Source organism: Cynocephalus volans, chromosome 18 (genome assembly GCF_027409185.1).
Source record: "Cynocephalus volans isolate mCynVol1 chromosome 18, mCynVol1.pri, whole genome shotgun sequence".
In the NCBI taxonomy this organism is placed as follows: domain Eukaryota; kingdom Metazoa; phylum Chordata; class Mammalia; order Dermoptera; family Cynocephalidae; genus Cynocephalus; species Cynocephalus volans.
In genome coordinates this window covers 1,982,552-2,003,357 of record NC_084477.1, presented here as the reverse complement: position 1 = coordinate 2,003,357, position 20,806 = coordinate 1,982,552, and positions in this window count along the sequence as shown.

The window sequence follows — 20,806 nt, the reverse complement described above, 5'->3', positions numbered from 1 at the left end:
TCGGGCAATGCAGCTTTACCGATTATGTAATGCCATCGTAATGGTGCTTTTCCATTCCCTATCTAAGCAAGAATATCTGAGAGTTCTTTTGAGGTGTACCTTGCAGTGCTTTGTTCACTCATGTACACTTCGCCTTGTAATGGGGACTTTCCTCTTGTAGGGATCTCAGAGACTTCCACGAATATTGCCTTATTGGACAGTGAAAGGGATTGTGGTGGTGAATTCCACGACCCGTTCCCAACCGGAACGTCGTCGCCTATTTGGGGTTTCTACATTGTGATGATTTGATTTCCTCCGAAAACCTCAAGTGTGAAATGGAAACCTCCTGGGACTATCTTCCCAAGAGATTTTGAAAGAAGGTTCTCCCATCCTCTATCCAATGCTGCTTTTGATTTGGTTCCTCGATACCAGTTCCAAACGGGAACTTCTTCAACACATGTGTGAGTTCTAATTTGTCGAGTCCTGTTTCATTCAGTGAAGTTTCATTCCAAATGTCACACCTCTTCTGACAATCATCCACACAGCACTTCTCGAATGCCCTCTTAGCACATACAAACCATTGCCTCTTATGGTGGTTTCCCACGAACTACCCAAAGAGGAATTTGAAAACGTTCGACGCCTATTCGGCATGGTGCTGCTCTTTTTCCTGAAAAATCCTGAAAACCTGAAGAGGATCCTCCCCTGAGTATGCTTCTCAATCATTTCCACATGGGTCCCCTCGTGGTGCAGTCAAGTCTCGTCTAATGCTCTTTTCCCATGCGCTTTCAAACCACGAGCATCCTCAGATGATGTGTGAGTGTACCTTCTCCTTACTTGCATCCCTTCGTAAAGCATCCTCGTGTGTGGGGAAGCTCGTGACTCTCAGTCACCCAGATTGTAAAGAAAACCTGTCTGGCTATGTACGCAGTGTTGCTGAAATGGCGTTTCCGGACGTCAGGTCCAACCCAGAATGGACACCAGATCAGTAGGATTTCAACACTGAGGTGCTTTCATTCCCTCCGTTAAGCTCAATTGTGTTCTGGGAAACTTGCGTGAGTATCTTTCACAGTCGTCGCCGGTGAACGATCCCCAGCCAGGTCCGGAAATGTTCTCATAGAGGCGGGCCATTCAAACGTTCCGAACCATCATATCCTGAGGGTACTTGTGACGTCTACGTGGTGGTGCCTTGTTTCACTGCGCAAAGGTCAAACCTAAGTGGGGGAGATCGTGTGCCTATCTTACACCAGCATTTCCGCCAGTGCTCTCAGACCATATACTCAATGCTGTTTCGAGTGGGAAAATCCAATCCACCTTCCAACGGAGAATATCTCCAATATGGCTGAGAGATCTCCACGCGCTGCTGCCATTCTCTGTGTCCGTTAACCAAGACACTGAGTTGTTGCGTGTGTGACCATCGGTTATTGAGCTTGTCATCCGTAGGGATGATAGGATAACGTAGTCAGGCTCCCTCGACTCAGGTTTGGTTGGGGGTCGGGCAGCGCATTTCTGGTGCTTCGCAGTTGTGTGTGGGTGGACTTAGAGCGCATGTGCACCAAGGTTCTGGTTCAGTCAATCGTTTTGGTGTGTTCTGCAGTTCGGGAAGCAGAGCTGGCCAGCAGAGCTCACCCCTCCATTAGAACATGTTTACTCAGGGGCCGAGACCGTGGCGCACTTGGTAGAGTGCTGCGCTGGGAGCGCGGCGACACTCCCGCCGCGGGTTCGGATCCTATATAGGAATGACCGGTGCACTCACTGGCTGAGTGATGGTCACGGGGAAAAAAAAAAAAAAAAAAAAAAAAAAGAACATGTTTACTCTGCTCGCAGCGGCTCACTTTCCCTTTCGACTTTGCCTGTAACACTGGAGTGTCTGAGTATCCCCGTTGCACTGCCTAGCTCCTACACGACTGTGTGTTGAATAGAGTCTACAGTTTCTTCCATCGTGGCTCGATTGAAAATTTGCCTTTTACCTAGCTCCCAGAACTGCGTGTGAAGGGTTCGAATGGGTTTAAAGGATTCTCTGAGCTCCGGACGCCAGGCCTACCTCCACATCATCCATTCCTCTATTCCAATTGACCACACGCTGCTTAAAATGACGTTTCGCTAACACATGCTCAAGAAGAATGTCGGCTATTTAGCAGTGAGATCTCCATGGTGCTGCTTTGCTTCATTGAGTTAGACTGAATATTTAATGCGAAAGCATCCGTGGGAATCTTTCCCAGACATGTCTGGCAATGCAGATTTACCGATTATGTAATGCCATTGAAATGGTGCTTTCCGTTCCCTATCTAAACAAGCATATCTGAGAGTTCTTTTTGAGGTGTACCTTGCAGTGCTTTTTTCACTCCCGTACACCGCGTCTAGTAATGGGGACTTTCCTCTTGTAGGAATCTCAGAGATTTCCAGGAGTATTCCCCTATTGGACACTTCAGGGGATTGTAGTGGTGGATTCCGCGACCCGTTCCAAACCGGAAATTCGTCGCCAATATGGGAGGTCTAGTTTGTGTTGATTTGATTCCCTCCGAAAACCTCATATGTGAATGGAAACCTCCTGGGACCATCTTCACAAGAGATTTTGAAAAAAGGTGCTCCCATCCTATATCCAATGCGGCTTTTGATTTGGTTCCTCCATACCAGATCCAAACGGGAACTTCTTCAACACATGTGTCAGTTCTACTTTATCTAGTCCTGTTTCACTCGGGGAAGTTTCATTCCAAATGTCACACCTCTTCTGACAATCATCCACACAGCACTTCCCGAATGCCCTCTTAGCACGTGCAAGCTGTTGCCTCTAATGGTGTTTTCCCACGAACTACCCAAAGAGGAATTTGAAAACTTGCGAGGCGTATTCGTCATGGTGCTGCTCTTTTTCCTCACAACGCCTGAAAAACCGAAGAGGATCCTCCTCTGAGTATGCTTCTCAGTCATTTCCTCATGGGTCCCCTCGTGGTGCACTCAAGTCTCGTCTAATGCTATTTTCCCATGCGCTTTCAAACCGCGAGCACCCTCAGATGATGTGTGACTGCACGTTCTCTCTACTTGAAGTACTCGCAGCCCTGCGTAAAGCTTCCTGGTGTGTGGGGAAGCTCGTGACTCTCAGTCACCCAGATTGTAAAGAAATCCTGTCTATGTACGCAGTGTTGCTGAAATGGCGTTTCAGGAGGTCAGATCCAACCCAGAATGGACACCGGATGGGTAGGTTTTAAACACTGGGGTGCTCTCTTTCCCTCCGTTAAGCTCAATTCTCTTCTGGGAAAATTGCATGAGTATCTTTCACAGACGTGGCTGGGGAACATTCCCCAGCCATGTCCGGAAAAGTTCTCATAAAGGCGGGCCATCAAAACGTTCCGAACTTTCAATTCCGGAGGGTACTTGTGACGTCTACATGGTGGTGCCTTGTTTCACTGCGCTAACTTCAAATAGAAGAGGGGAACCTCGTGTGCCTAGGTTACACCAACATTTCCACCAGTGCTCTCGGATCATATACTCAATGCTGTTTCGAGTGGGAAAATCCAATCCACCTTCCAACGGAGAATATCTCCAATATGGCTGAGAGATCTCCACGCGCTGCTGCCGTTCTCTGTGTCCGTTAATCAAGACACTGAGTTGTTGCGTGTGTGACCATCGGTTATTGAGCTTGTCATCCGTGGGGAAGGTAGGATAACGTAGTCAGGCTCCCTCGACTCAGGTTTGGTTGGGGGTCGGGCAGCGCATTTCTGGTGCTTCGCAGTTGTATGTGGGTGGACTTAGAGCGCATGTGCTCCAACGTTCTGGTTCAATCGCTTTGGTGTGTTCTGCAGTTCGGGAAGCCGAGCTGGCCGGTAGAGCTCAACCCTCCAATTAGAACACGTTTACTCTGCCCGCAGCAGCTCAGTTTCTCTTTGGACTTTGTCCGTGGCGCTGGAGTGTCTGAGTATCACCTTTGCACTGCCTAGCTCCTACTCGTCTGTGTGTTGAATAAAGTCTACACTTCCTTCCATCGTGGCACGATTGAAAGTTTTCCTTTTACCTAGCTCCCAGATCTGCGTATGAAAGGTTTCGTGTGGACTTGAAGGGCTCTCTGAGTTCCGGTCCCTAGGCCTACCTCCACATCATCCACTCCTCTCTGCCAATTGACCAGACGCTGTTTAAAATGGCTTTTCCCTTAAACGTTCTCAAGAAGAATGTCTGCAATATAGAAGTGATATCTCCATCGTGCTGTTTCGCCTCGTTGAGTTAGACTGAATACTTAATGCAAAGGCTTCCGTGCGTATCTATCCCAGAAATGTCGGGCAATGCAGCTTTACCGATTATGTAATGCCATCGTAATGGTGCTTTTCCATTCCCTATCTAAGCAAGAATATCTGAGAGTTCTTTTGAGGTGTACCTTGCAGTGCTTTGTTCACTCATGTACACTTCGCCTTGTAATGGGGACTTTCCTCTTGTAGGGATCTCAGAGACTTCCACGAATATTGCCTTATTGGACAGTGAAAGGGATTGTGGTGGTGAATTCCACGACCCGTTCCCAACCGGAACGTCGTCGCCTATTTGGGGTTTCTACATTGTGATGATTTGATTTCCTCCGAAAACCTCAAGTGTGAAATGGAAACCTCCTGGGACTATCTTGCCAAGAGATTTTGAAAGAAGGTTCTCCCATCCTCTATCCAATGCTGCTTTTGATTTGGTTCCTCGATACCAGTTCCAAACGGGAACTTCTTCAACACATGTGTGAGTTCTAATTTGTCGAGTCCTGTTTCATTCAGTGAAGTTTCATTCCAAATGTCACACCTCTTCTGACAATCATCCACACAGCACTTCTCGAATGCCCTCTTAGCACATACAAACCGTTGCCTCTTATGGTGGTTTCCCACGAACTACCCAAAGAGGAATTTGAAAACGTTCGACGCCTATTCGGCATGGTGCTGCTCTTTTTCCTGAAAAATCCTGAAAACCTGAAGAGGATCCTCCCCTGAGTATGCTTCTCAATCATTTCCACATGGGTCCCCTCGTGGTGCAGTCAAGTCTCGTCTAATGCTCTTTTCCCATGCGCTTTCAAACCACGAGCATCCTCAGATGATGTGTGAGTGTACCTTCTCCTTACTTGCATCCCTTCGTAAAGCATCCTCGTGTGTGGGGAAGCTCGTGACGCTCAGTCACCCAGAGTGTAAAGAAACCCTGTCTGGCTATGTACGCAGTGTTGCTGAAATGGCGTTTCCGGACGTCAGGTCCAACCCAGAATGGACACCAGATCAGTAGGATTTCAACACTGAGGTGCTTTCATCCCCTCCGTTAAGCTCTATTGTGTTCTGGGAAACTTGCGTGAGTATCTTTCACAGTCGTCGCCGGTGAACGATCCCCAGCCAGGTCCGGAAATGTTCTCATAGAGGCGGGCCATTCAAACGTTCCAAACCATCATATCCTGAGGGTACTTGTGACGTCTACGTGGTGCGGCCTTGTTTCACTGCGCTAAGGTCAAACCTAAGTGGGGGAGATCGTGTGCCTATCTTACACCAGCATTTCCGCCAGTGCTCTCAGACCATATACTCAATGCTGTTTCGAGTGGGAAAATCCAATCCACCTTCCAACGGAGAATATCTCCAATATGGCTGAGAGATCTCCACGCGCTGCTGCCGTTCTCTGTGTCCGTTAACCAAGACACTGAGTTGTTGCGTGTGTGACCATCGGTTATTGAGCTTGTCATCCGTGGGGAAGATAGGATAACGTAGTCAGGCTCCCTCGACTCAGGTTTGGTTGGGGGTCGGGCAGTGCATTTCTGGTGCTTCGCAGTTGTGTGTGGGTGGACTTAGAGCGCATGTGCACCAAGGTTCTGGTTCAGTCAATCGTTTTGGTGTGTTCTGCAGTTCGGGAAGCAGAGCTGGCCAGCAGAGCTCACCCCTCCATTAGAACATGTTTACTCTGGGGCCGAGCCCGTGGCGCACTCGGTAGAGTGCTGCGCTGGGAGCGCGGCGACACTCCCGCCGCGGGTTCGGATCCTATATAGGAATGACCGGTGCACTCACTGGCTGAATGATGGTCACGGAAAAAAAAAAAAAAAGAAAAAAAAGAACATGTTTACTCTGCTCGCAGCGGCTCACTTTCCCTTTCGACTTTGCCTGTAACACTGGAGTGTCTGAGTATCCCCGTTGCACTGCCTAGCTCCTACACGACTGTGTGTTGAATAGAGTCTACAGTTTCTTCCATCGTGGCTCGATTGAAAATTTGCCTTTTACCTAGCTCCCAGAACTGCGTGTGAAGGGTTCGAATGGGTTTAAAGGATTCTCTGAGCTCCGGACGCCAGGCCTACCTCCACATCATCCATTCCTCTCTTCCAATTGACCACACGCTGCTTAAAATGACGTTTCGCTAACACATGCTCAAGAAGAATGTCGGCTATTTAGCAGTGAGATCTCCATGGTGCTGCTTCGCTTCATTGAGTTAGACTGAATATTGAATGCGAAAGCATCCGTGGGAATCTTTCCCAGACATGTCTGGCAATGCAGCTTTACCGATTATGTAATGCCATTGAAATGGTGCTTTCCGTTCCCTATCTAAACAAGCATATCTGAGAGTTCTTTTTGAGGTGTACCTTGCAGTGCTTTTTTCACTCCCGTACACCGCGTCTAGTAATGGGGACTTTCCTCTTGTAGGAATCTCAGAGATTTCCAGGAGTATTCCCCTATTGGACACTTCAGGGGATTGTAGTGGTGGATTCCGCGACCCGTTCCAAACCGGAAATTCGTCGCCAATATGGGAGGTCTAGTTTGTGTTGATTTGATTCCCTCCGAAAACCTCATATGTGAATGGAAACCTCCTGGGACCATCTTCACAACAGATTTTGAAAAAAGGTGCTCCCATCCTATATCCAATGCGGCTTTTGATTTGGTTCCTCCATACCAGATCCAAACGGGAACTTCTTCAACACATGTGTGAGTTCTACTTTATCTAGTCCTGTTTCACTCGGGGAAGTTTCATTCCAAATGTCACACCTCTTCTGACAATCATCCACACAGCACTTCCCGAATGCCCTCTTAGCACGTGCAAGCTGTTGCCTCTAATGGTGTTTTCCCACGAACTACCCAAAGAGGAATTTGAAAACTTGCGAGGCGTATTCGTCATGGTGCTGCTCTTTTTCCTCACAAACGCCTGAAAAACCGAAGAGGATCCTCCTCTGAGTATGCTTCTCAGTCATTTCCTCATGGGTCCCCTCGTGGTGCACTCAAGTCTCGTCTAATGCTATTTTCCCATGCGCTTTCAAACCGCGAGCACCCTCAGATGATGTGTGACTGCACGTTCTCTCTACTTGCAGTACTCGCAGCCCTGCGTAAAGCTTCCTGGTGTGTGGGGAAGCTCGTGACTCTCAGTCACCCAGATTGTAAAGAAATCCTGTCTATGTACGCAGTGTTGCTGAAATGGCGTTTCAGGAGGTCAGATCCAACCCAGAATGGACACCGGATGGGTAGGTTTTAAACACTGGGGTGCTCTCTTTCCCTCCGTTAAGCTCAATTCTCTTCTGGGAAAATTGCATGAGTATCTTTCACAGACGTGGCTGGGGAACATTCCCCAGCCATGTCCGGAAAAGTTCTCATAAAGGCGGGCCATCAAAACGTTCCGAACTTTCAATTCCGGAGGGTACTTGTGACGTCTACATGGTGGTGCCTTGTTTCACTGCGCTAACTTCAAATAGAAGAGGGGAACCTCGTGTGCCTAGGTTACACCAACATTTCCACCAGTGCTCTCGGATCATATACTCAATGCTGTTTCGAGTGGGAAAATCCAATCCACCTTCCAACGGAGAATATCTCCAATATGGCTGAGAGATCTCCACGCGCTGCTGCCGTTCTCTGTGTCCGTTAATCAAGACACTGAGTTGTTGCGTGTGTGACCATCGGTTATTGAGCTTGTCATCCGTGGGGAAGATAGGATAACGTAGTCAGGCTCCCTCGACTCAGGTTTGGTTGGGGGTTGGGCAGCGCATTTCTGGTGCTTCGCAGTTGTATGTGGGTGGACTTAGAGCGCATGTGCTCCAACGTTCTGGTTCAATCGCTTTGGTGTGTTCTGCAGTTCGGGAAGCCGAGCTGGCCGGCAGAGCTCAACCCTCCAATTAGAACACGTTTACTCTGCCCGCAGCAGCTCAGTTTCTCTTTGGACTTTGTCCATGGCGCTGGAGTGTCTGAGTATCACCTTTGCACTGCCTAGCTCCTACTCGTCTGTGTGTTGAATAAAGTCTACACTTCCTTCCATCGTGGCACTATTGAAAGTTTTCCTTTTACCTAGCTCCCAGATCTGCGTATGAAGGGTTTCGTGTGGACTTGAAGGGCTCTCTGAGTTCCGGTCCCTAGGCCTACCTCCACATCATCCACTCCTCTCTGCCAATTGACCAGACGCTGTTTAAAATGGCTTTTCCCTTAAACGTTCTCAAGAAGAATGTCTGCAATATAGAAGTGATATCTCCATCGTGCTGTTTCGCCTCGTTGAGTTAGACTGAATACTTAATGCAAAGGCTTCCGTGCGTATCTATCCCAGAAATGTCAGGCAATGCAGCTTTACCGATTATGTAATGCCATCGTAATGGTGCTTTTCCATTCCCTATCTAAGCAAGAATATCTGAGACTTCTTTTGAGGTGTACCTTGCAGTGCTATTTTCACTCCCGTACACCGCGTCTAGTAATGGGGACTTTCCTCTTATAGGAATCTCAGAGATTTCCAGGAGTATTCCCCTATTGGACACTTCAGGGGATTGTAGTGGTGGATTCCGTGACCCGTTCCAAACCGGAAATTCGTCGCCAATATGGGAGGTCTACTTTGTGTTGATTTGATTCCCTCCGAAAACCTCATATGTGAATGGAAACCTCCTGGGACCATCTTCACAAGAGATTTTGAAAAAATGTGCTCCCATCCTATATCCAATGCGGCTTTTGATTTGGTTCCTCCATACCAGATCCAAACGGGAACTTCTTCAACACATGTGTGAGTTCTACTTTATCTAGTCCTGTTTCACTCGGGGAAGTTTCATTCCAAATGTCACACCTCTTCTGACAATCATCCACACAGCACTTCCCGAATGCCCTCTTAGCACGTGCAAGCTGTTGCCTCTAATGGTGTTTTCCCACGAACTACCCAAAGAGGAATTTGAAAACTTGCGAGGCGTATTCGTCATGGTGCTGCTCTTTTTCCTCACAACGCCTGAAAAACCGAAGAGGATCCTCCTCTGAGTATGCTTCTCAGTCATTTCCTCATGGGTCCCCTCGTGGTGCACTCAAGTCTCGTCTAATGCTATTTTCCCATGCGCTTTCAAACCGCGAGCACCCTCAGATGATGTGTGACTGCACGTTCTCTCTACTTGCAGTACTCGCAGCCCTGCGTAAAGCTTCCTGGTGTGTGGGGAAGCTCGTGACTCTCAGTCACCCAGATTGTAAAGAAATCCTGTCTATGTACGCAGTGTTGCTGAAATGGCGTTTCAGGAGGTCAGATCCAACTCAGAATGGACACCGGATGGGTAGGTTTTAAACACTGGGGTGCTCTCTTTCCCTCCGTTAAGCTCAATTCTCTTCTGGGAAAATTGCATGAGTACCTTTCACAGACGTGGCTGGGGAACATTCCCCAGCCATGTCCGGAAAAGTTCTCATAAAGGCGGGCCATCAAAACGTTCCGAACTTTCTATTCCGGAGGGTACTTTTGACGTCTACATGGTGGCGCCTTGTTTCACTGCGCTAAGGTCAAATCTAACCGGGGAAGATCGTGTGCCTAGGTTACACCAGCATTTCCGCCAGTGCTCTTGAATCATATACGCAATGCTGTTTCGAGTGGGAAAACCCAATCCACCTTCCAACGGAGAATATCTCCACTATGGCTGAGAGATCTCCACGCGCTGCAGCCCTTCTCTGTGTCCGTTAATCAAGACACTGAGTTGTTGCGTGTGTGACCATCGGTTATTGAGCTTGTCATCCGTGGGGAAGATAGGATGACGTAGTCAGGCTCCCTCGACTCAGGTTTGATCGGGGGTCGGGCAGCGCATTTCTGGTGCTTCGCAGTTGTATGTGGGTGGACTTAGAGCGCATGTGCTCCAACGTTCTGGTTCAATCGCTTTGGTGTGTTCTGCAGTTCGGGAAGCCGAGCTGGCCGGTAGAGCTCAACCCTCCAATTAGAACACGTTTACTCTGCCCGCAGCAGCTCAGTTTCTCTTTGGACTTTGTCCGTGGCGCTGGAGTGTCTGAGTATCACCTTTGCACTGCCTAGCTCCTACTCGTCTGTGTGTTGAATAAAGTCTACACTTCCTTCCATCGTGGCACGATTGAAAGTTTTCCTTTTACCTAGCTCCCAGATCTGCGTATGAAGGGTTTCGTGTGGACTTGAAGGGCTCTCTGAGTTCCGGTCCCTAGGCCTACCTCCACATCATCCACTCCTCTCTGCCAATTGACCAGACGCTGTTTAAAATGGCTTTTCCCTTAAACGTTCTCAAGAAGAATGTCTGCAATATAGAAGTGATATCTCCATCGTGCTGTTTCGCCTCGTTGAGTTAGACTGAATACTTAATGCAAAGGCTTCCGTGCGTATCTATCCCAGAAATGTCGGGCAATGCAGCTTTACCGATTATGTAATGCCATCGTAATGGTGCTTTTCCATTCCCTATCTAAGCAAGAATATCTGAGAGTTCTTTTGAGGTGTACCTTGCAGTGCTTTGTTCACTCATGTACACTTCGCCTTGTAATGGGGACTTTCCTCTTGTAGGGATCTCAGAGACTTCCACGAATATTGCCTTATTGGACAGTGAAAGGGATTGTGGTGGTGAATTCCACGACCCGTTCCCAACCGGAACGTCGTCGCCTATTTGGGGTTTCTACATTGTGATGATTTGATTTCCTCCGAAAACCTCAAGTGTGAAATGGAAACCTCCTGGGACTATCTTGCCAAGAGATTTTGAAAGAAGGTTCTCCCATCCTCTATCCAATGCTGCTTTTGATTTGGTTCCTCGATACCAGTTCCAAACGGGAACTTCTTCAACACATGTGTGAGTTCTAATTTGTCGAGTCCTGTTTCATTCAGTGAAGTTTCATTCCAAATGTCACACCTCTTCTGACAATCATCCACACAGCACTTCTCGAATGCCCTCTTAGCACATACAAACCGTTGCCTCTTATGGTGGTTTCCCACGAACTACCCAAAGAGGAATTTGAAAACGTTCAACGCCTATTCGGCATGGTGCTGCTCTTTTTCCTGAAAAATCCTGAAAACCTGAAGAGGATCCTCCCCTGAGTATGCTTCTCAATCATTTCCACATGGGTCCCCTCGTGGTGCAGTCAAGTCTCGTCTAATGCTCTTTTCCCATGCGCTTTCAAACCACGAGCATCCTCAGATGATGTGTGAGTGTACCTTCTCCTTACTTGCATCCCTTCGTAAAGCATCCTCGTGTGTGGGGAAGCTCGTGACGCTCAGTCACCCAGAGTGTAAAGAAACCCTGTCTGGCTATGTACGCAGTGTTGCTGAAATGGCGTTTCCGGACGTCAGGTCCAACCCAGAATGGACACCAGATCAGTAGGATTTCAACACTGAGGTGCTTTCATTCCCTCCGTTAAGCTCAATTGTGTTCTGGGAAACTTGCGTGAGTATCTTTCACAGTCGTCGCCGGTGAACGATCCCCAGCCAGGTCCGGAAATGTTCTCATAGAGGCGGGCCATTCAAACGTTCCGAACCATCATATCCTGAGGGTACTTGTGACGTCTACGTGGTGCGGACTTGTTTCACTGCGCTAAGGTCAAACCTAAGTGGGGGAGATCGTGTGCCTATCTTACACCAGCATTTCCGCCAGTGCTCTCAGACCATATACTCAATGCTGTTTCGAGTGGGAAAATCCAATCCACCTTCCAACGGAGAATATCTCCAATATGGCTGAGAGATCTCCACGCGCTGCTGCCGTTCTCTGTGTCCGTTAACCAAGACACTGAGTTGTTGCGTGTGTGACCATCGGTTATTGAGCTTGTCATCCGTGGGGAAGATAGGATAACGTAGTCAGGCTCCCTCGACTCAGGTTTGGTTGGGGGTCGGGCAGCGCATTTCTGGTGCTTCGCAGTTGTGTGTGGGTGGACTTAGAGCGCATGTGCACCAAGGTTCTGGTTCAGTCAATCGTTTTGGTGTGTTCTGCAGTTCGGGAAGCAGAGCTGGCCAGCAGAGCTCACCCCTCCATTAGAACATGTTTACTCTGGGGCCGAGCCCGTGGCGCACTCGGTAGAGTGCTGCGCTGGGAGCGCGGCGACACTCCCGCCGCGGGTTCGGATCCTATATAGGAATGACCGGTGCACTCACTGGCTGAATGATGGTCACGGAAAAAAAAAAAAAAAGAAAAAAAAGAACATGTTTACTCTGCTCGCAGCGGCTCACTTTCCCTTTCGACTTTGCCTGTAACACTGGAGTGTCTGAGTATCCCCGTTGCACTGCCTAGCTCCTACACGACTGTGTGTTGAATAGAGTCTACAGTTTCTTCCATCGTGGCTCGATTGAAAATTTGCCTTTTACCTAGCTCCCAGAACTGCGTGTGAAGGGTTCGAATGGGTTTAAAGGATTCTCTGAGCTCCGGACGCCAGGCCTACCTCCACATCATCCATTCCTCTCTTCCAATTGACCACACGCTGCTTAAAATGACGTTTCGCTAACACATGCTCAAGAAGAATGTCGGCTATTTAGCAGTGAGATCTCCATGGTGCTGCTTCGCTTCATTGAGTTAGACTGAATATTGAATGCGAAAGCATCCGTGGGAATCTTTCCCAGACATGTCTGGCAATGCAGCTTTACCGATTATGTAATGCCATTGAAATGGTGCTTTCCGTTCCCTATCTAAACAAGCATATCTGAGAGTTCTTTTTGAGGTGTACCTTGCAGTGCTTTTTTCACTCCCGTACACCGCGTCTAGTAATGGGGACTTTCCTCTTGTAGGAATCTCAGAGATTTCCAGGAGTATTCCCCTATTGGACACTTCAGGGGATTGTAGTGGTGGATTCCGCGACCCGTTCCAAACCGGAAATTCGTCGCCAATATGGGAGGTCTAGTTTGTGTTGATTTGATTCCCTCCGAAAACCTCATATGTGAATGGAAACCTCCTGGGACCATCTTCACAACAGATTTTGAAAAAAGGTGCTCCCATCCTATATCCAATGCGGCTTTTGATTTGGTTCCTCCATACCAGATCCAAACGGGAACTTCTTCAACACATGTGTGAGTTCTACTTTATCTAGTCCTGTTTCACTCGGGGAAGTTTCATTCCAAATGTCACACCTCTTCTGACAATCATCCACACAGCACTTCCCGAATGCCCTCTTAGCACGTGCAAGCTGTTGCCTCTAATGGTGTTTTCCCACGAACTACCCAAAGAGGAATTTGAAAACTTGCGAGGCGTATTCGTCATGGTGCTGCTCTTTTTCCTCACAAACGCCTGAAAAACCGAAGAGGATCCTCCTCTGAGTATGCTTCTCAGTCATTTCCTCATGGGTCCCCTCGTGGTGCACTCAAGTCTCGTCTAATGCTATTTTCCCATGCGCTTTCAAACCGCGAGCACCCTCAGATGATGTGTGACTGCACGTTCTCTCTACTTGCAGTACTCGCAGCCCTGCGTAAAGCTTCCTGGTGTGTGGGGAAGCTCGTGACTCTCAGTCACCCAGATTGTAAAGAAATCCTGTCTATGTACGCAGTGTTGCTGAAATGGCGTTTCAGGAGGTCAGATCCAACCCAGAATGGACACCGGATGGGTAGGTTTTAAACACTGGGGTGCTCTCTTTCCCTCCGTTAAGCTCAATTCTCTTCTGGGAAAATTGCATGAGTATCTTTCACAGACGTGGCTGGGGAACATTCCCCAGCCATGTCCGGAAAAGTTCTCATAAAGGCGGGCCATCAAAACGTTCCGAACTTTCAATTCCGGAGGGTACTTGTGACGTCTACATGGTGGTGCCTTGTTTCACTGCGCTAACTTCAAATAGAAGAGGGGAACCTCGTGTGCCTAGGTTACACCAACATTTCCACCAGTGCTCTCGGATCATATACTCAATGCTGTTTCGAGTGGGAAAATCCAATCCACCTTCCAACGGAGAATATCTCCAATATGGCTGAGAGATCTCCACGCGCTGCTGCCGTTCTCTGTGTCCGTTAATCAAGACACTGAGTTGTTGCGTGTGTGACCATCGGTTATTGAGCTTGTCATCCGTGGGGAAGATAGGATAACGTAGTCAGGCTCCCTCGACTCAGGTTTGGTTGGGGGTCGGGCAGCGCATTTCTGGTGCTTCGCAGTTGTATGTGGGTGGACTTAGAGCGCATGTGCTCCAACGTTCTGGTTCAATCGCTTTGGTGTGTTCTGCAGTTCGGGAAGCCGAGCTGGCCGGCAGAGCTCAACCCTCCAATTAGAACACGTTTACTCTGCCCGCAGCAGCTCAGTTTCTCTTTGGACTTTGTCCGTGGCGCTGGAGTGTCTGAGTATCACCTTTGCACTGCCTAGCTCCTACTCGTCTGTGTGTTGAATAAAGTCTACACTTCCTACCATCGTGGCACTATTGAAAGTTTTCCTTTTACCTAGCTCCCAGATCTGCGTATGAAGGGTTTCGTGTGGACTTGAAGGGCTCTCTGAGTTCCGGTCCCTAGGCCTACCTCCACATCATCCACTCCTCTCTGCCAATTGACCAGACGCTGTTTAAAATGGCTTTTCCCTTAAACGTTCTCAAGAAGAATGTCTGCAATATAGAAGTGATATCTCCATCGTGCTGTTTCGCCTCGTTGAGTTAGACTGAATACTTAATGCAAAGGCTTCCGTGCGTATCTATCCCAGAAATGTCAGGCAATGCAGCTTTACCGATTATGTAATGCCATCGTAATGGTGCTTTTCCATTCCCTATCTAAGCAAGAATATCTGAGACTTCTTTTGAGGTGTACCTTGCAGTGCTATTTTCACTCCCGTACACCGCGTCTAGTAATGGGGACTTTCCTCTTATAGGAATCTCAGAGATTTCCAGGAGTATTCCCCTATTGGACACTTCAGGGGATTGTAGTGGTGGATTCCGCGACCCGTTCCAAACCGGAAATTCGTCGCCAATATGGGAGGTCTACTTTGTGTTGATTTGATTCCCTCCGAAAACCTCATATGTGAATGGAAACCTCCTGGGACCATCTTCACAAGAGATTTTGAAAAAATGTGCTCCCATCCTATATCCAATGCGGCTTTTGATTTGGTTCCTCCATACCAGATCCAAACGGGAACTTCTTCAACACATGTGTGAGTTCTACTTTATCTAGTCCTGTTTCACTCGGGGAAGTTTCATTCCAAATGTCACACCTCTTCTGACAATCATCCACACAGCACTTCCCGAATGCCCTCTTAGCACGTGCAAGCTGTTGCCTCTAATGGTGTTTTCCCACGAACTACCCAAAGAGGAATTTGAAAACTTGCGAGGCGTATTCGTCATGGTGCTGCTCTTTTTCCTCACAACGCCTGAAAAACCGAAGAGGATCCTCCTCTGAGTATGCTTCTCAGTCATTTCCTCATGGGTCCCCTCGTGGTGCACTCAAGTCTCGTCTAATGCTATTTTCCCATGCGCTTTCAAACCGCGAGCACCCTCAGATGATGTGTGACTGCACGTTCTCTCTACTTGCAGTACTCGCAGCCCTGCGTAAAGCTTCCTGGTGTGTGGGGAAGCTCGTGACTCTCAGTCACCCAGATTGTAAAGAAATCCTGTCTATGTACGCAGTGTTGCTGAAATGGCGTTTCAGGAGGTCAGATCCAACCCAGAATGGACACCGGATGGGTAGGTTTTAAACACTGGGGTGCTCTCTTTCCCTCCGTTAAGCTCAATTCTCTTCTGGGAAAATTGCATGAGTACCTTTCACAGACGTGGCTGGGGAACATTCCCCAGCCATGTCCGGAAAAGTTCTCATAAAGGCGGGCCATCAAAACGTTCCGAACTTTCTATTCCGGAGGGTACTTTTGACGTCTACATGGTGGCGCCTTGTTTCACTGCGCTAAGGTCAAATCTAACCGGGGAAGATCGTGTGCCTAGGTTACACCAGCATTTCCGCCAGTGCTCTTGAATCATATACGCAATGCTGTTTCGAGTGGGAAAACCCAATCCACCTTCCAACGGAGAATATCTCCACTATGGCTGAGAGATCTCCACGCGCTGCAGCCCTTCTCTGTGTCCGTTAATCAAGACACTGAGTTGTTGCGTGTGTGACCATCGGTTATTGAGCTTGTCATCCGTGGGGAAGATAGGATGACGTAGTCAGGCTCCCTCGACTCAGGTTTGATCGGGGGTCGGGCAGCGCATTTCTGGTGCTTCGCAGTTGTATGTGGGTGGACTTAGAGCGCATGTGCTCCAATGTTCTGGTTCAATCGCTTTGGTGTGTTCTGCAGTTCGGGAAGCCGAGCTGGCCGGTAGAGCTCAACCCTCCAATTAGAACACGTTTACTCTGCCCGCAGCAGCTCAGTTTCTCTTTGGACTTTGTCCGTGGCGCTGGAGTGTCTGAGTATCACCTTTGCACTGCCTAGCTCCTACTCGTCTGTGTGTTGAATAAAGTCTACACTTCCTTCCATCGTGGCACGATTGAAAGTTTTCCTTTTACCTAGCTCCCAGATCTGCGTATGAAGGGTTTCGTGTGGACTTGAAGGGCTCTCTGAGTTCCGGTCCCTAGGCCTACCTCCACATCATCCACTCCTCTCTGCCAATTGACCAGACGCTGTTTAAAATGGCTTTTCCCTTAAACGTTCTCAAGAAGAATGTCTGCAATATAGAAGTGATATCTCCATCGTGCTGTTTCGCCTCGTTGAGTTAGACTGAATACTTAATGCAAAGGCTTCCGTGCGTATCTATCCCAGAAATGTCGGGCAATGCAGCTTTACCGATTATGTAATGCCATCGTAATGGTGCTTTTCCATTCCCTATCTAAGCAAGAATATCTGAGAGTTCTTTTGAGGTGTACCTTGCAGTGCTTTGTTCACTCATGTACACTTCGACTTGTAATGGGGACTTTCCTCTTGTAGGGATCTCAGAGACTTCCACGAATATTGCCTTATTGGACAGTGAAAGGGATTGTGGTGGTGAATTCCACGACCCGTTCCCAACCGGAACGTCGTCGCCTATTTGGGGTTTCTACATTGTGATGATTTGATTTCCTCCGAAAACCTCAAGTGTGAAATGGAAACCTCCTGGGACTATCTTGCCAAGAGATTTTGAAAGAAGGTTCTCCCATCCTCTATCCAATGCTGCTTTTGATTTGGTTCCTCGATACCAGTTCCAAACGGGAACTTCTTCAACACATGTGTGAGTTCTAATTTGTCGAGTCCTGTTTCATTCAGTGAAGTTTCATTCCAAATGTCACACCTCTTCTGACAATCATCCACACAGCACTTCTCGAATGCCCTCTTAGCACATACAAACCGTTGCCTCTTATGGTGGTTTCCCACGAACTACCCAAAGAGGAATTTGAAAACGTTCAACGCCTATTCGGCATGGTGCTGCTCTTTTTCCTGAAAAATCCTGAAAACCTGAAGAGGATCCTCCCCTGAGTATGCTTCTCAATCATTTCCACATGGGTCCCCTCGTGGTGCAGTCAAGTCTCGTCTAATGCTCTTTTCCCATGCGCTTTCAAACCACGAGCATCCTCAGATGATGTGTGAGTGTACCTTCTCCTTACTTGCATCCCTTCGTAAAGCATCCTCGTGTGTGGGGAAGCTCGTGACGCTCAGTCACCCAGAGTGTAAAGAAACCCTGTCTGGCTATGTACGCAGTGTTGCTGAAATGGCGTTTCCGGACGTCAGGTCCAACCCAGAATGGACACCAGATCAGTAGGATTTCAACACTGAGGTGCTTTCATTCCCTCCGTTAAGCTCAATTGTGTTCTGGGAAACTTGCGTGAGTATCTTTCTCAGTCGTCGCCGGTGAACGATCCCCAGCCAGGTCCGGAAATGTTCTCATAGAGGCGGGCCATTCAAACGTTCCGAACCATCATATCCTGAGGGTACTTGTGACGTCTACGTGGTGCGGCCTTGTTTCACTGCGCTAAGGTCAAACCTAAGTGGGGGAGATCGTGTGCCTATCTTACACCAGCATTTCCGCCAGTGCTCTCAGACCATATACTCAATGCTGTTTCGAGTGGGAAAATCCAATCCACCTTCCAACGGAGAATATCTCCAATATGGCTGAGAGATCTCCACGCGCTGCTGCCGTTCTCTGTGTCCGTTAACCAAGACACTGAGTTGTTGCGTGTGTGACCATCGGTTATTGAGCTTGTCATCCGTGGGGAAGATAGGATAACGTAGTCAGGCTCCCTCGACTCAGGTTTGGTTGGGGGTCGGGCAGCGCATTTCTGGTGCTTCGCAGTTGTGTGTGGGTGGACTTAGAGCGCATGTGCACCAAGGTTCTGGTTCAGTCAATCGTTTTGGTGTGTTCTGCAGTTCGGGAAGCAGAGCTGGCCAGCAGAGCTCACCCCTCCATTAGAACATGTTTACTCTGGGGCCGAGCCCGTGGCGCACTCGGTAGGGTGCTGCGCTGGGAGCGCGGCGACACTCCCGCCGCGGGTTCGGATCCTATATAGGAATGACCGGTGCACTCACTGGCTGAGTGATGGTCACGGAAAAAAAAAAAAAAAGAAAAATGAACATGTTTACTCTGCTCGCAGCGGCTCACTTTCCCTTTCGACTTTGCCTGTAACACTGGAGTGTCTGAGTATCCCCGTTGCACTGCCTAGCTCCTACACGACTGTGTGTTGAATAGAGTCTACAGTTTCTTCCATCGTGGCTCGATTGAAAATTTGCCTTTTACCTAGCTCCCAGAACTGCGTGTGAAGGGTTCGAATGGGTTTAAAGGATTCTCTGAGCTCCGGACGCCAGGCCTACCTCCACATCATCCATTCCTCTATTCCAATTGACCACACGCTGCTTAAAATGACGTTTCGCTAACACATGCTCAAGAAGAATGTCGGCTATTTAGCAGTGAGATCTCCATGGTGCTGCTTTGCTTCATTGAGTTAGACTGAATATTTAATGCGAAAGCATCCGTGGGAATCTTTCCCAGACATGTCTGGCAATGCAGATTTACCGATTATGTAATGCCATTGAAATGGTGCTTTCCGTTCCCTATCTAAACAAGCATATCTGAGAGTTCTTTTTGAGGTGTACCTTGCAGTGCTTTTTTCACTCCCGTACACCGCGTCTAGTAATGGGGACTTTCCTCTTGTAGGAATCTCAGAGATTTCCAGGAGTATTCCCCTATTGGACACTTCAGGGGATTGTAGTGGTGGATTCCGCGACCTGTTCCAAACCGGAAATTCGTCGCCAATATGGGAGGTCTAGTTTGTGTTGATTTGATTCCCTCCGAAAACCTCATATGTGAATGGAAACCTCCTGGGACCATCTTCACAAGAGATTTTGAAAAAAGGTGCTCCCATCCTATATCCAATGCGGCTTTTGATTTGGTTCCTCCATACCAGATCCAAACGGGAACTTCTTCAACACATGTGTCAGTTCTACTTTATCTAGTCCTGTTTCACTCGGGGAAGTTTCATTCCAAATGTCACACCTCTTCTGACAATCATCCACACAGCACTTCCCGAATGCCCTCTTAGCACGTGCAAGCTGTTGCCTCTAATGGTGTTTTCCCACGAACTACCCAAAGAGGAATTTGAAAACTTGCGAGGCGTATTCGTCATGGTGCTGCTCTTTTTCCTCACAACGCCTGAAAAACCGAAGAGGATCCTCCTCTGAGTATGCTTCTCAGTCATTTCCTCATGGGTCCCCTCGTGGTGCACTCAAGTCTCGTCTAATGCTATTTTCCCATGCGCTTTCAAACCGCGAGCACCCTCAGATGATGTGTGACTGCACGTTCTCTCTACTTGAAGTACTCGCAGCCCTGCGTAAAGCTTCCTGGTGTGTGGGGAAGCTCGTGACTCTCAGTCACCCAGATTGTAAAGAAATCCTGTCTATGTACGCAGTGTTGCTGAAATGGCGTTTCAGGAGGTCAGATCCAACCCAGAATGGACACCGGATGGGTAGGTTTTAAACACTGGGGTGCTCTCTTTCCCTCCGTTAAGCTCAATTCTCTTCTGGGAAAATTGCATGAGTATCTTTCACAGACGTGGCTGGGGAACATTCCCCAGCCATGTCCGGAAAAGTTCTCATAAAGGCGGGCCATCAAAACGTTCCGAACTTTCAATTCCGGAGGGTACTTGTGACGTCTACATGGTGGTGCCTTGTTTCACTGCGCTAACTTCAAATAGAAGAGGGGAACCTCGTGTGCCTAGGTTACACCAACATTTCCACCAGTGCTCTCGGATCATATACTCAATGCTGTTTCGAGTGGGAAAATCCAATCCACCTTCCAACGGAGAATATCTCCAATATGGCTGAGAGATCTCCACGCGCTGCTGCCGTTCTCTGTGTCCGTTAATCAAGACACTGAGTTGTTGCGTGTGTGACCATCGGTTATTGAGCTTGTCATCCGTGGGGAAGGTAGGATAACGTAGTCAGGCTCCCTCGACTCAGGTTTGGTTGGGGGTCGGGCAGCGCATTTCTGGTGCTTCGCAGTTGTATGTGGGTGGACTTAGAGCGCATGTGCTCCAACGTTCTGGTTCAATCGCTTTGGTGTGTTCTGCAGTTCGGGAAGCCGAGCTGGCCGGTAGAGCTCAACCCTCCAATTAGAACACGTTTACTCTGCCCGCAGCAGCTCAGTTTCTCTTTGGACTTTGTCCGTGGCGCTGGAGTGTCTGAGTATCACCTTTGCACTGCCTAGCTCCTACTCGTCTGTGTGTTGAATAAAGTCTACACTTCCTTCCATCGTGGCACGATTGAAAGTTTTCCTTTTACCTAGCTCCCAGATCTGCGTATGAA